The sequence below is a fragment of the Parasteatoda tepidariorum genome, chromosome 3 (genome assembly GCF_982258835.1).
Source record: "Parasteatoda tepidariorum strain Cologne lab strain chromosome 3, Ptep-v5.0, whole genome shotgun sequence".
Lineage (NCBI taxonomy): Eukaryota > Metazoa > Arthropoda > Arachnida > Araneae > Theridiidae > Parasteatoda > Parasteatoda tepidariorum.
Genome location: NC_141757.1, coordinates 108,780,840 through 108,798,776, shown reverse-complemented (window position 1 = coordinate 108,798,776; position 17,937 = coordinate 108,780,840).

The window sequence follows — 17,937 nt, the reverse complement described above, 5'->3', positions numbered from 1 at the left end:
AAATCGGTTGAATTGTTCCTGAGAAATCAAATTTTAAACTTACGACTTTTTAAAAATTTGATTTATCAAGAACTACTCAACCAATTTTGATTAAATTTTGTATTTTGCCATGCAGAGTTAAACACTTTGAAGTGATGTAAAAATTTTATACCTTACAATTCAAACTTCTTTCGACTATTACTAAATAATATTATTAAAAAAAATATTCACTAAAACTGAAATTTTGCATTGAGTTATTTCTGGATTAACGAATTTTATAATTATGTGCAAAGATTTTTCAATTCGCTTAAAAAAGTTCTTGAGATATGGCGAAATACGCAAAATGTAAAATTATCAATAAGGGGTCCAAACTTTGGATAGCTTTCTTGACCATTAGGACGATCTTCCCCAAATTGCGGCTATCTCTTGTATTTTGGAAGACAGAATTTTGAAACTGTCGAGAAAACGGATTGTTTATGCATAGAAAGTACATTTTTGTGTCTGATTTCGTAATTTAAAATATAGTATACACTAATTAATTAGCATTTCTGAGGTCACCCCTTAGAACCTAGAGCGTGAAGATCCGATCATTAGATCAAAAGTTATTTAGGGAGATCCGCTTTTTTTTATCTCTGTACCTATTTCTGTTCTTTTAATTCAGTGCGCATTCGGCATTCGAGAAATTTGTGAAGCATTTTCAGATTAAATTTTATATATATAGTTATTTTAATTACAATGAAAAAGAAATATACAAATTTCTGTCACGCCTATGAGCTATTTATTGGCGTTGTTTTGTTTTATAGACACGTATTCCAAAGTATGCCTCATTTTGACTAAATTTTCAAATATTTAAATTTCTAGCTGAATGCAAATCAGAGTATAGATATTTTCAGAAAAAATGAACAAATGAATAAAAAAGAATTCTAAAGAAATTACCAAACAGCAGCGGTAGCCACAGCAACACATGCGCACTGTTTACTATTACTCTTGATTATTGTAGTGGAAAAATGAGGACGCCATGAAAATCAAACCCATTTTGACAATGGGTAAAAAATAAATTGTGCTCGCCCTACAGCGATCACAGATTACCCATTGGCAAAATGGTTGTTGTCTAATTTTTTTTTTTTTTTTTTTTTGGAAAAGCAACTTTATCGTCTTTTCATCTTGGACATCCTTAACTGTTAATCCTGAACTGCTCGGTACACAATCTCGAAGACATATTTGAATGCAGCTCAGACACATTCTGTGTAAATTCTCTTGATGACTGAATAGACATTGAACAGCCTATCGAGATCAATATTAACATTTTCGGATGGGTACAATGGTATTTGATGGAGATTGTAAGCTGCATCATACACCCGTTTCGGATTCATGAAATATGATTTGAAAGATAGGCTTTTTTTTTCCAATTTTACATGAGTAGTGAATGAATCATTTATATTGCGTGGAAGACAGTCTACCTACGGTCTTGTGCAAGTTATTGGGTACGTTGACATTGGATCCTTTTATCCCTAACTGGTGATCAACACCCATTTCTCGTATTTGCATGAAAGGGGTTCGGAGAGTCACCATTCGCTTTTCGGTAGGGTTCAATTCTCTCAAGCACTTTGGTACTTTTGTGAGGGACGGGAGTTTGCGAACGGAATCCTTCCGTTTTTCCGTTTGTGAGTAACGCTTAAGGTATTTCCGTCTACTTTCTTTGGCTTTTTTAGCCTCGGTAAGTTTAGGCATTGGCATCATTTTTTTCTTGCTTCAACTCTAACTTTTGGAACCGTGTCAATCAGTTTGGACAATCTTTATTTGTGATATTCACTTGAATTAGTATTGAAAACGATCCAGTTTGAACTGTAGGTTAGAATTTCTGATTCTTAATTAAAACAATAAAAACTAAAATATCATTCAAATGATTAAATTCTCTTTTATTCACAACTCACGAAGTATGTATGGGATCTCTCTGGCCCCATATCTCAAAAATAAACTCTTACTTAATGCACAACTTAATGCATAACAAAATATAAAATTGAAAAAAATAATTCTAAGAAAATTATCCAACAGCAGCGGTAGCCATAGCGGTGGCATGCTCACTGTTTACTATTACTCTTGATTATTGTAATTGAAAAGTGCGGACGCCATGAAATACTAACCGAGACCCATTTTGCTAATGGGTTATAAAACAGTTAAAAAATTCATCATTCATAAGAAATGCTTCCATCATTTTATTTTATCATAAAATACCAAAAAGTAATGAAGCACTAAATTTTAAAATTAAAAATATTTAATTTTCTTTAACAGTTACAACATAATATGCTGAAGGCATATTAGAGAGCCAAAATAAACTAATAAAACTTTTATTTGAAACACAAATGTTCTACTAAGGGCTTCAAGAATAGTTCGAAAACATTTCCGGCAGCCAATAAAAATATTAGCTACTCACCTATTTTTTTTCTTCGAAATTTGAAATTTTGTTGAATACATCCATGAATAAATATTAAATACTTACATTTGGAATGCTTATTACAACATAATAAAAAATGTAAAGATTTTTTATGTAATATCGAAATAATATATAAAAATTTATATATAATTTTAAAGTATTATGTTTTTATAACTAAATCTGTATATTTTCTGAGAATTTGCGATTACGATTAATAATAAGATTCAATTTAGCGGGGTTCCTTTTACGCAAATTTATAAATGGGAACGCAACTTCGTCAAAACTTCTGAGTCAGCGATATCCGAAAAATTTCAAATCAAAATTCCGAAAACCCGATCTTTGCACTTGAATGACACGATTGCTGTGAGTGCAAACAATTGTTTCTTATTATTTTCCTAAAGTAAAATTAAATCGAATGCGTTTTGCTATCTTTTTAAAATGAAGAACGGAAGTTTTGAATCGTGTATTTAAGTTATAATCTTCCGACCGGCTCTATTTTGCCCCGATTTTTTCAGCAATTAATTATTAGTATAGATTTTTGCATGGTTTTCTGAAACACCCATATTTTTAATAGGGTTTCGAGACAACGCATTTGAATGACAACTTTTGACCTGTTTCGATTTGCGTATCGTGAATTCATATGCTTTTTTTTTATAACTTTTTCCGCAGTAATACCCTTGAATTTCTAAATAATTCTGAAAATTGAGCTATTTATAAAAGGAGCCAGGTATTTATATTCGACTCATGAATCTCGAATCACGTAATGCGAAATCAGAAATTTGAGGAATACGCGACAGTTAAAAGAGAAGGAAAAATCGGAGTTTTCTTCTGATGATGGTTGAAAACACGGACGAAAACGAGGAAATCGTTTCTCAGATCCAATTTAATAAATAATAAAGAAAATTCAAAGATAAAAATATTGCCTCCACACGAAATGTATGGGTTGCCAATGGCGACCGTATTTCACGAACCCTGGTACTAGCACCATTTCTACAAATATTTAAATTTTAAAAATAACAACGTGAAGAACTGGAAGCATTTTCTTTATACTTCTATTACATAAAATACTAAACCATAATTTCATCTTTAAAAGCAAGACGAGACAAAAGAAACAAGTAAATAATGTAACAATATTTACTTTTTTGAATGTTTTTAGTCTAATCAAAATGCCCGATGTCACTGTTCTTGTTATCCCTACCCCATTGTCATACGATGTCACAATTTCACAACCCCCCCTCTTTTCTTCAATCTGGACACTATTCGTGGACAGCTTATAAGTCACAGTGGCGTAGCAAGCAGGAGGCAAATGGGAACATCTCGCTGGTTCAAAACTAAAACGACATATCTGCTAGCGTATTATGCTTGCAGATGTGTCGTTTTAGTTTTGAACCAGCGATCTGTCCCGGGCGTAGCTTTAGAGAGACGCAAAATTTATGAAAAATAATTAAAAATAAATTCCAGAACAAACTGTTTTTCATTTTTTTAAAAATATCACCAAGTTCAGTCGCAAAAACCGCAATGACTCAGGGGCAAGAGCGCTCGTCTCCCAATGAAGTGTCCCGGGTTCGAATCCCAACGATGACTGTTCACCACAAATTCCGCACCAACCACAGAGCTGACGTAAAATATCCACAGTGGTAGACGGAACATGGGTTAGAGTACCCTTGTCGTCATGCTATCCGTGGGATTTTCCTCTCCATGTAATGCAAATGAGGGTTAGTTCCATCAAAAAGTTCTCCACGAAGGCAAATTTCTCCCAATACTTAATCCAGGAGTTCCCTTGTCTTCTAGATTGGTTTCAAAATTACGAAGGCTACGGAGTTGAACATTGGAAGTCGTAAAGACAAAACTGGGTTTGGGTGTTCAGTGACGGTTATAAAATTTCGTTTGCAAATTAAGGACCCCAGAACTTCTTCAAATTTTTATTCGATTTACCTATACATTGAACAGGATGTCTATTACTATCATAGTAATTCGCTTTACATGTTTTTTTTTTTAATTATTTGCGACAAATTTGCAACATATTGAATGAAAAATGCCTTTAGAATAAATATACTTATACTACAGCAGTAAACACTATCAAGAACATTTAAGTGGAATAGAAACTACATTAGTAACATACACCATTAAATTTTAAACTGAATCGAAAATTCATTGAATTATCAAGTAACGTTGTAGTTTTTTATAAAAATATTTTATTTAAAGATGAAAAATCTCATTCTATGTTAAATTTAAAAAGTCTAATGCCAAGTGGGATGTAAAAAGGGGTAAAAACTGAGCCTCAGGAACTGTTGAAACCGGCTGTTCCCCTTTAAAAAAACGGACGTTGGTCACCCTATATAAGCTTCTTTAATTGCTGGTCAACTGAAAAACAACGACTACAATTGTTAATTAAATGAAAGCAGTTAATTGATTCAGTAATTAAATACACGTCATTCATTGTTAAGAAGTTTATTTAAAGAAATCCATGAAGGTCGAAAGAGCTCCGCTTTACTCTATTCTTTTTTAACCTACTTAAACAGGAGATCTTTGTTAATATAATTTCTCCCTGTCAAGGTCACGAGTTACGTAACCCCCCCTCTACCGCACATGATACTCCTTTCGTAACAATTAAGAGTTACGTGATTTGTTCTGTCGGGAAGTTTCTGCAATAGATTCTTTCCTCGCCAAAATATCGTTCCCACTGATCGATAAAAGTTAGCAGTGCTGTATCCTAAAGAGTGATATTTCTTCGAATAGTTGTCTGACTAGATTATCGTCTCATGCTTTACTTCTAATCGTTATTATTTTTTTAAAGGAATATGTATGTCAAAAAATAGTTCTTTTTCACAAGAAATTTTTTTTTTAAAAAATGCGAACTGAAAAAAAATATGGAACGAGTCAATATTACATTTGAAAAATACCTACTACTTCAAATCAGAAAATCAAATAAAGGCGTTTTGAATATTTAAAAAAAAGTTAACCTGTGTTTTTCTTAAAATTGCTCTCGATCTTAGCATGGTTTTTCGAAGTTCTATCACGAAAGAAAGAATAAAGAGCCACAGTTTAAACTCGAAGCGAAGTTCTAATTTTAAATCGCATACACCATCTTGCTATAAGGAATTATCTGGGTTTTAGAACGGAAAAATACCTCCCCTAAAATATTTTTAAAATTATTAAACATTTAAAAAAAAAATCGCCACTTTGGCGCCATTTTCCCTCACAGATGAAAATTATCAAAATTAATACTTTATTCCCATTTTTTGCACATTTTTATGACCCCAGATAATGCAGCATTGGAATAAGTTTTTAAATATTAAAAAAATTGGACCACAAATGCTTTTCGTTACGTTTTATGCCATTTTCTATATGAACATAGAATGTGCTCTCGAAAGATAGGCTGAACTTGACATAACAATCATGAGTGAGTGTTACAAAACTCACATCACATTGTGAAGAAGTTTAAAAAATGCGTAGAAAAGCGTTTTTTTTTTGTAAATGTTTGATCTGAAAAAAATCATAATGCTCACATTATTATTATTTAAAAAACATACAAATCAAATTTGAAAATAAAAGAAAAATGTTGAAAATTGAAATGTTTAATTGAAAAGCTCGATAAGAGTAGCTATCTTTATCTTAACAATATTGTACTTAGGTGATTTCGGAATGAATAAAAACTGGAAAAAAAGGAAGGATAATTTTGAAATTAAATAATGCTTTAAAAATGAAAATAAAATATGTGAAATATTTTTTTAAAAAACATTAAAAATTGAGCTATTTTTAAATCACGCTAAATAAAAAATACATTAAAAACTGAAGTATTCTCAGGCATAGAGCTCCTTCAGAAATTTGAGTGCTGCAGTTATTCAGAAAATGGATATTTCGTTTTTCTCGAGAATACAGATTAGCACCAAAATCTTTCAAATTTTTAACATCAAAAGTTTGAGTTTGTAATTTAGGTGCCTACAATTTTCGAAAAATAACTTGAAATTAAAGTCCTAACAGGATTCATTTTTTTTTAATTTAATCTTTTTAATATCTAGTACTTCTTAAATTACATTTAAATAAATATTTACTTAAAACGAAAACTTTACTTTTATTTCCAAGGATTAAAATTTAAAATAAAAAAATTAAAAAAAGAGGTTCATATTTAGATTTAGGAGATTACTTTACATAAAAATCAGCAAAAAAATGTCAAAGATTTTTCTCTGCAACGCAAATGTAGCTTAGAAGTTGCAAGGATTTTCATGTACAAGAATTACTATTTTTTACTTATATTTTTATTTACTCGTTAGCTCGTTAACAGTGTTAATTTTTACTACAGAGATAATAGAGGTATTGTTTTCTTAGATATTTCTTGACGTAGTTTCGCTGGAGACCAAACACTAGTCAATGGGTCATATAGTTCAGTAGCTAAAAAATATTGATACTTATTATACTTCTAACATTTTTATCTTTTCGTTATCTAGACAAGTGAGGTATTATTCTCAATGTCATATTTGTTACGACAAATCAAATATGATAAAAATATTCGTGCACAGAACAAATAATTCTGAAGTTTAAAAGATACACAGTTAAAGCATCCCACCAAAATTTGTTGCCCTACCCATCCGTGAGTCCCATATGTCTGTAATTGATTTTCTCATTCTTAAAAGCAGAAGAAAAGGAATAAGACACCACGCAATTTTTAATTACAAAATGCCATAGGGACCTAAGAATAGTGGTACTAATAACAGTTCTAAGAATAGAATTTATTAATGGAACGTAGATTAAAAAAAAAAAAATATTTCGCGCGAGCAGCGTTGGATCTGGGAGTACAATCCCAGAAACGGCTGGTTGATACAAATTCTCTTTGTGTCTTGCACCGACCACATTGCTGAGGTGAAATATCCTCAGTGGTAAACGAATCACGGATCCCCTTCTGTCTAGCTAACAGTGGGAGGTTTCCGCGATTTTCTTCTCTACGTAACGCAAATACGAGTCAGTTCTGTGTTTTCTAACTCGTCAACGAAGGCTAATTTGTCCCAAGGCTTGGTCCAAGAAGTTCCCTTATTTTCTGGATTGAGTTCAAAACTATTAAGCTAAGGAATAGAACATTTCTAGTAGAAAACTCAAAAATGACTAGTCTTTTCAACTCCAAAAAATTGCACCTTAAGCATTTTTTTAAAGCATTAAAATTACGCTATATTACAAACTATATAAGTCTGAAATTTTAGTAAAGTAAACTTAAGGCCTGGTTCAAGAAGTTTCCCAATTTTCTGGATTGAGTTCAAAACTAGTAGGCTAACTATAGCTATAGTAACTATCAACTGTAAGGACATTTCTGGTAGAAGACTAAAAAATGACTCGTCTTTTCAACGCCAGTTATAAAATAAAATTATTTAGATCCAACAGTTTTACTTCTAAATTTATGTAAAATAGAAGAAATCCATTTTTTTTTTAAAAATAAAATAAATAAAATCTTTAAACCGGAGTACAATACACTTTTAGAATAATTTTTCATAAAACAAAATGCTTATTTACTGTTTCAATTAAATACTTCTTCAAATAAATAGTTTCGTGTTACGAATAGCAACATAGAAAGTGGTTTCATCAATCTACATTGACACCATCACACATGTGAAAGTGTTGCGGCAGCAGAAAAAAAGAAGCCCTTGACCTGCCTCTATGGATGAGTGGCCAGCCAGACCAACGGCAAGAAGTGGCCAGTCTTCCGATTAGGGCCAATCTCCATCCGCTTTCCCTTTCAGTAGAGAGTTGGGGAAAACTGAAAAAAGATACTTTTTCCCCTCAAAAAAAAAAGTTCTAACAAGTAGGTGAATGCCAAATACATGTAGGTCAACAAATCCTCTTTTTTAGTAATTTTAAAGAGATTCTTATCAATTCTTTTGTATTTAAATGATATCATCAATTGGGTGAACAAGACACTTTTTTGTTCATTTATTCAATAAAGTCTTCCGTTGGGAATTAAGATCACATACTTCCGTTATTTATTACTTTATTTAATGCAAAGAATGTGTTAAAAATTTTCAATTGGGGGAATGTTATTGTTTATTTGCTTTTCTTTTGCGGAATTAGGAGAGCAATTTTAAAACCGACCTATTTTTTTGTATGCGAAACTTTCTCCATTGGTTTCGAAGTGGTATTTAAATTGTTGTTTATCTTAACAATAAGAATAAAGTAAGTGGTTAAAAATATACAAAAAAAAAGACTGATTTTTTTTCTTCTTCCAGTTTTCAAGACAGACTTAATAGAACTATTATTTCTAATAGTCCACTAATTTTTTGTTGGAAAAATTGATATCCAATATGCACTTATAAATATTCATTTTTTAATACTAATAATTCATGAGATCAGCTCTACTTTTCAATGTTAGTTTCAGTGAGTTACCGAATTCTTAACTACTTTAAAAATTGGCCTAAAAGTATAATGGAAACTAAATGATACTTGTGGATTCAGATAGAAATGAAAATGCAATTACCCGTGGGAAAAAAATCTTTAAAACAATATTTTGCGTTGCATGAAGCAAAAGCTTCGCAGTTATTATTTAGCTTCGCAATGTTAGTCAATTACCGTGTAATTGACGAATTAATTTTTAGTGTTTTATGCTACTGCATCTACTTACCCTTATATATATAGATAGAACAAAATAAGATAGGTCAAATATAAACGAACAAGAAAAATCAAATGTAAACGGGTGAATTTTTTAAGGGGATCAGGAAAATATTTTTAAAACATTTTTAAAAACCCATTTTTCGTACTGTTGGATCCTTTAATAAATATTCAAAATTTGTTTACAGTTTTCTGAAAAACATTTTAAAACAATTAAAAATTTAAAAAAACGATGTTGTTTATTTTTGATATACTGAAAATATTACTCTATAATATAAACAATTTTCGACTTACTATTAAAATCCTGCGTAATATGTCTTAACTATTTTGCGATTAGTATTTAAATGAATTATGAATTTAAAACAGCATATTTTTTATTACTTTTTAAGAAACTGTTATCTAAATTTAAATCAGAATTTTTCGATTTCATGAAAATTTAATTTAAATCATCTAAACTATAGATAAACTACATATTAAATAGACTGACTTTTTTTTGCTTTTGAGATACAGTGCGCAAAGTAAAAACAGACCACCCTGAATAACTTTTGATCTAATGATTGCATCTTCACGTACTAGGACTCCATCTTAAAGGTTCGAAGGCGTAACCTCAAATATGCTAATTAATTAAATCAGATGATATTTTAAGTTTCGAGATCAGACACAAAAATACGACTTTTTCAAAATTCGATTTCTCAGGATCTAATCGACTAATTTTGTTCACAGTTTGCTATTTTATGTGTGTTTTGCTATTTAAAATTGTATTCCTTAAAATGCTGTACAAATTGTATATCTTATAATTCAAAAGTTTTTTGACTATTATAAATAAAATAATTAAAATAATAAATGTTTACTAACAGTTATGCTTTGCATGGTATCTTTGTAATATCTTTGGATGAATTATTTTTATAATTGTATGCAAAATGTTTTCCATTCGCTTAAAAAGTTATGGTGAAAAGACAAATTAACATTAAGGGGTCCAAATTTAGGACAGCTCTTCTGACCATAATTTCAAGATTGCGTTAACCCTATATATTTGGTAGCTCTTAATCTGTCGAGAAAAAGGTATGTTTATTAAGAGAAAGTACGTTTTTGAGTCTAGTTTCGCAACTTAAAATATCGTCTGCATTAATTAATTAGCATATACCCCCCCAACCATTAAGATTGAGTCCAAGAAGGTGAAGATCCGATTATTAGATAAAAAATTACTCAGGTCCGTTAATTCATTTGCACACTGCGCATCGTTTTAAAATTGAAAAATTGCGAAAAATAAAAATAAAAAGAGTTAATAAAAGAATTGTAATGTGTCCCACAGATGACAAAAAGAGGCCAATTTTACTAATAAAATTAAGCGTCCCACAAATATCATCCCTATCTATGTGACGATAACAATTCTAATGTATATACATATTTCTCATATGTAGCACCATAAAATCTGGTATTTCTTCATGTACTTGGTATAATTTTTATGAATGAGAAATATTATAGTCAGTTTACAAATATTTCTAAAAAGTTATCGAAAACATGTTTAATTGCTTTATTATTTGAGAAAAGTTATAAAAAAGGCTAAATGAATAAAAAAGCAATTATTTAAAATCAAACATTTTTAGCCCTTTTTTTTTTGCTTATCACACCGTTACTCTAAAAAATATTTTATGGCAGCAAAATATAAATAAATTAATTAATAAATAAATCCTTCGAGTATTTTATTCTTAAATCTGTCAACTGTTTTATGTTATCATCTTAGAAAATCGTATATCTATATCATTGACTTAGGGACCAAAATAGTTAAAATGAAATAAATTTTTTCCCATTCGTCCTTAAAAAAAACAACATACAAGAAAGAATATTATTTTCTCTTTTTCTGCAGTTCGAAACATGCGTGCTACGTAATATTAAACCCTCATGCGAAATTGCAAGCAATTATCACAAAATCAATACTATTATCATAATGGCGATGGCGTAAAATGTATAAATAAAAATCTGGTTTTGAGAAAACACATTCTAAGTTAGAAAAAAATGCATTGTGTAAAAAAGAAAATTTTTTTTATTTCAAAAATTCTAAATTTATTTTTAGGGGAAGGAAAAAATTTGATATCTCGGTTACCATGTATCATATAATGGTAACCATAAAAACTATTTGAATTTTATTTACATGAAGGAACAAAAAGACAACACATAAAATTGAATCGACAAAAATACAATGTATACAACAGCATACTATTGGTTAACACGGTGTCGTTCGATATTTGCATTCACTTTTCTTTGTGAGACATACAGGGAAAAAATTAGAGACGATGAATAACGATGTTGAAAGAGTTTCTCAACATGGTAAATTAGAATTCCTTTTAATTACCTTTTGAATGAGCCTTTGTTTGGAACGTTCTGTAAATAAGTTGGAATTGAGGATCTAAAGATATATATATTGTATAATATATTTTCCCGAGTTATCGGTATTTGGTACATTAAGTCCTCGTGGGTTAATATTTTCGCGTATTATACATTCGTTTGGGTTCATATCTACTATATATATATATATATATATATATATATATATATATATATATATATATATATATATATATATATATATATATATATATATATCAGAGGTCGGAAAAACTACATTATTTTCGTAGTTTACTACAACTGCAACGACTTTGCTACTTTGTTACTAATGTAGGTAACTACAACTACTTTTTTGAATGTAGTGAACACAAACTACTTTGGAAATGTAATAAGTATACTTCGCAACTTTAGGGAGACGAAACTGAAAGAACTTGAGAAATTAATTTACATCTATGTTCAAAATGGTTGTGAATAAGAAATTGGCTTATATTAAATGTAAGGAAATAATTAAGAAAGATTTAGCCATGTTTACAAGAGCGAGTTTGTTACCCCAAAACATTTTTTTCGAATGTGTTCACTTAACCCTCTACTTTTTATGCCGTTTCTGACAGCGAATATTTAATTCAAGAAATTATCAAATAATAATTTTTTTAACTGTTTAATGCTATTTCATTTCTTCTAAGAAATGAGGTACATCGAAAATACGTTCCGTTTCCTTGAATTAATATCAATGTTAGTGTGGCGGGGTTCGAACCCAGGAATTCTCGGACATGGGCCCAGGTCCCAACCGACCAGGCTATCCCGGCCTACTCATTACACTATTTTTTTTTTCTTAAAGTAGCACACTACACTTCAAACTAAGAAAAAAGTAGCGACAATAGTTTCACTACTTCAGACCACTGATGTATATAGAAACAAATATCATAAGAAAAGACGGAAACTTATTGATATTTATTGTATTATAGATACCCACTCATTAAATATCGAGAACAACTATTTTAAAAGCAATAATATATTTTTTTTTCTTGAAAGAGAAGCAAAATTATTTTTGGAACATTTGCAATGATAAGAAACAATGATAAACAATTGGTACTTTCCATGTTGGAAAGCCGTAAAAAACCTGTTATTAATATACCAGAAGTACCAATTATTACTATTAATTATTCACTATAATGTCAATAACAGATTGGTGACTTTTTTTATACTGTCCCCCGATAAGCTTAACTACCAAAAAAATTACTTTTAATGTCGTTATTTGTTGTCATGGCAGATTTAAAATAACAGTCTAAAAGCCTTTATTTCTAATATTTGAGTGAACATATGAATATGATTTATAAAAAAAAAGTAAATGTGGAACAATGTTTTTAAAAACAAAAAGCACAGAATAATATTCTTACTAAATCAATTTTTTGCTATATTAAACACAAATAAAAAAATTCTAGAATATTATTCTGCATTTAATGTTTCGAACAGTAACTTCAAAATGAACATAGATTGAGTGAGAAAAACATCACGCAGGTAATATTTAAAAAGCTCCATATGGATACACAAAGCTTTCATTTTTCATCATTAGTGAATTTTGTTTTCGAGTAGCTTTTATTTTGCTCAGGTTATGTAGCATTTATTTATTCATATATTTTTTGGAAGTGAAAATAAGACTGCAAATAAAGAAAAGAAAGAGCCAACAAAATATCAACATTGGCTAGATTTGATTGTAACCGTTTGTATACAGTGTTGCTCAATACCTAAATTTAATCAAATGAAATATCTCAAATCTAGAGTTCCAGGGGGCGCCATAGTAGCTTACCACTAATCGTTAACCTTTAATATTATTTGGGCATTATGTAACTTGTTTTAGTTGTTTTGGCAACAATAGAATGAGATAAATCATTTTAAGGAATTTAAATTAATTGTATACCTGCAAGTACTCAATCTTCGTAAGTAAATTGTAGCATTTGTTGATTCAGAAGCCAATCAGGTTCGACACACGCACGTGATGTTGCTTATCGGTATCCAATTAAATCTGATTGAAATCATGTGTTTAGGCATAATCACTTCACTTCCTCTCGAGTTGCAAGTACCCAATTGAAGTTTTCATATAGTAACGAGCTTTATTCTTTTACTTGTCTGATGTCTTATTTTATTTTATTTTATTTTATAACCGTCGTTGAACAGCCAACCCAATTTCATGGGTTTACGACTACTTACGTTCAACTCCGTAGCCTTGTAATTTTGAACCAATCCAGAAGACAAGGAAACTCCTGGATCAGTACCCCCAGAGGTATTGATTTGTTGTGGGAACATGGAGGACTTTGAGACTCGACAGATTTAACGTGCATCAGTCACCATTTACTACACGGGGAGTCTTCGGCCGGCGAGGATCGAACCCACGACCTCTTGGATATGGGCCCAGCGCCCTACCGACCAGGCTATCCCGGCCATCTGATGTCTTATTGTGGAATAAAATATTATGTACTAGAACATTCTGAAGGGGGTTGTCCGGGAATTATGTAGGTATTTTATGTTCGCTTAGGCTTAACGCACGCGAAAAAAATCCCTCTATTTAATTCTATTTGAAAAATGTAGATTTTAAAATTTTATTTCCTCCTATTTTAACAGAACAGCGATTATCGATCAGAACACAAAAATGTTTGAATTAAGGAAATTAACCTCAATTAACATCATGAATCATGCCGTGCACTTATTTAATGCATGCAGATTTTGTTCCTCCAATAAAACCTTCATTTTTCTTGCGTTGTTTCGCCAATTCGAAAATGATGCCAATACCACAATTTCGAAAGTTCAAAAACAATGTTTTTCCTTTTGCTAAAATCACTTTCCCGAACCTGTCTCAGGCGGAACATTTTAAAAGGGTTACTAAACTTAGGTTTCATCATGTTCTTGCCGCCGTCCTTGTAACCTAAGTTTGGTTATTCCTCACGGAACATTGATCAACAGATTTCATTTTTTTTTCTTCCTGAATAAATATTTTCGAAATAATCTAACCAATTTTAATCTATTACGGCTATGCACAGAATACGCACGCGAAACAAGATGTTGGAAAACGCAATGGTCGAACAGATTTGATGAAGTACGAATAGATTCTAAGATTTGAATAATGGTAGAAATTGCTATTTTTACCTAGAAACTGGTAGGATAGATGAGAGAATGATTTAAAAAATTCTGCAAAATATTAAAAAAAAAAAAAATCAACCAATTAAACCAATTTTTAAAGGGAAAAAAAATCGATGAATGAGAGGTCATCACGGGGGTTGGTGAAAGGTGCAATTAAAGGGAGTGGACCATCCCAGGGACGGAAAATATCCCATCATTTTCTATTCAATAAGCATTCTGAAACCAGGGTTTTAAATAGTTGCAGCAAATAAAATTTTTATTCAGAAATAGAATGTAGCTTAGAAGAAAGTATACTCTAATCAGATAGAATATTTTTTTTATTTTAAATTTCTTAGTTTAAATACGATTTTTTAGCTATTTTTAATTATTACATAAAAAAACAAATAGGTAACTTTAATTTTTGCAATTATTCTCTTATTGTTGAATGTTTTTACAGTGTATTACTTTAGATGATGAAACAAAATCAGTCAGATTTCAATAATAAGACATTTATATGCCACAAAACTACTTTCATTTTATTTTTAAAAAAAAGAAGAAAAAAAAGCTCTGACCACAGAGCGTAAACCAAATTATGTTTTTACAAAGACAATCGCCTTGTAAAGCCAAACAAAAACAAAATTAAAATATTATTTTTTAGAGATAATAATTTTACCGATTGTCTAATATATTGGACACTGAATTTTAGAAGGATATTGTAGGTCTACCATCATTATTAAATTTAATGAAAGCTATTTGCTCTCTAATGTAACAAATCAATGTTTTCTATTAATCTTTTTCAAATTAAAGCTTTCAAAACCTCATGCCTAGTAAAGTCATGTCCTTTCCGCGAAGATTTTGATTTTATAAAGCGGTCGATTTTATAAGCCTTAATGTCTATATTTAAGAACAAAAATTTCAAAGTTAAACTTCAAATATACGCTTAAAGCTAAGTTGATAGCTACATTTATACAGTTGGCGTTCGATATAACGACCCCCCTGTAGTTCGACGCGTCATATAACAAAAACGGACGTTATAAAGTCTATGAATACTTGATATATTTTTCCAAAAACTTACTACACTTTAAATAGAATTATGAAACTCACAAATAAGCATTTTTTTATGTCAATAAAATAAATGTATTATTTAGTAAGGAATTGAAACTCATTAATGCGCATTTTTTTTCTGTCAAAAACATAAATGTGTTATTTAGTAAAGAATTATGAAAATCGCTAATACGCAGTTTTTAAGGCCAATAAAATAAATGTGTGTTAATAAAGTACACTAGAGGTTAAAAATAAATGTAAATTTTTTTTAAATGACTTCTTTTAATATTGCGTATAAACCTTAGCCAATCATACAGTGCTTTTTTTACGTTTTGAAATTTTTGCTTCACAAGAATGATGTCATGAAATTAGAACATTTTGTTCCTCTGCCTTTAGCCGTTTTGTTCTTCTGCCGTTTTTTAATTATAGTAAACAAAATGCTTTTAGGAATCTTGAACTTATGTTGTTCTTCTATCAACTTCCTTTAAAAAATTTAATTCCTTTCTAAAAATATGACATAACATTGGTAAGGAGCAGCCATTTTTGTTTATGAAACATACGTCCAGAGAACGAGCAAAACTAAAATAAAAAAGAATGCGAATTATACCAAGCATTTTAATTCGAAAATCAACCACCTCTTGCAAACACTTCATAAAAAAGAGTGAATGCAGTTTTCGAACATTAATGAATGCATTTAACCCTCGGAAAATAAATTTTTGGAAGATTATGACTGTATAGGAAACTCTGATTTCTAAATGGCGTTGCAATATACACTTTAAATTCTCAATAATGGTAAATCATCCATATTTTGCAATTCTTTTGACCATAGATTGCACCAAGAGTCCCATAGGTTTAGAATAGGTGGTCCTGGCACTCTTTCTTCATCCACAGATTCATTTCTTCATTCAAGATGTTTCATGTTTATAGAGCGGTGAAATCAAAAGAAATAATAGTTTGAATAGTTTTTTCGAGACTTTTGTAAGTGATTGACTCGTTGTTAATTGAAAAATGCTGATTTGGAGAATATTCAAAAAATGTCTTAAGCCTAATTTTAGAGTGATTTTCTGGGAATTAAGAAAAATTAAACAAACTTTAGGTCACTATATTGGAATAAACTGTTCAGTTCGGACGTTGTAACGGGCGTTAAAATAACATTGCGTCTAAGAAACAGAGAATGAGATCTCATGTAGCTGAAGGGTCGTAATAAAGAATATAGACTGTACTTTATTTTTACTGAATCTTATTGATTTAATAATCTGCAATTAATATAAAAAAGGGTTTTAAAAATTATTAGCACATTTTTTTGATTATCAAAATTAAACATGGTTTGAAAGTCTATAAAAGTCTTTCTGACATCGACTGAAGATAGCTTTACCTTAATAATGATCAATGAATAATGATGAAAACAGACAGGATTCTTAAAATGTAGAAATTCAATCACATTTCAATCATCTTTTTTATTTTGTTATTCGAGCATAAACATTCACATAGATTGAGAATAGCCACTTTTCCTTAAAAAAGGAATCGCCGTCCAATAGAAATTGTTTACATATAAATGTATCCGTTATAGTTTCATTCGAAAATAACTAATACATCTAAGCAGTAATCGATTCTTATAACTATCTCTCTATATCCTAAAGATAAATCACACATCTATTGATAGATAAACCTAAGAAATTTCTAGAAAGAATTTACTGGAACATTTCCTTGTGACGGATATTTCCATTTGCTTACATCTGGAAAATTCTGGAAGCATTCAAAACATAAAGCTGGAAGATATCAAGATGAGAGAATTAGCTTATAGCTTACATAGATTGACTTAAGGGATTAAAATGGAAGTTAACAAAGTAAAAATGAAGTGAGTAATGGGTAAAAAAAAGAGGTAGAGAAAAAGAATATATGATAAGCAATATCACAGATGATAGGCATTTTCTTCGCACCTAATGTTTAATTTTGTTTTAATTCTCATCTCAATTTCTCTTAGAAGTATAATCCACACCTGCATCTTTGTTCTTTTTGATCGTAGAGAGTTTTTCACTATTTAAGATATGCCCTATAAAATTTGATTTTGCATAACGGCGGTCATGATTTTATAAAAAGGTGTTTTAGCAAGTTTTGTTAATGGAATGATTCCGTTCTCGCAGATTTGATTTTAAAAAGCTAGTGATTTCACTGTTTTCAGCTTAATGGTTTTCATAATAATACATCGTTGGTTTTCATAATAATTTTTCTTATCTTACATTCATCTTTCATGTTCCTATAATATTCCACATGATTCTTCAGTTACAACTTTCAAATTCAGTATTTTCCGATATTTATATCACACCATAGTCCCACCAATTATTTCCTATCCTAATGTTCGAAATTAAATAAATAAAATGGATTTTAAATTTGTATTTCTTTAATTAAGGGAAAACTTTTTCTTTTTT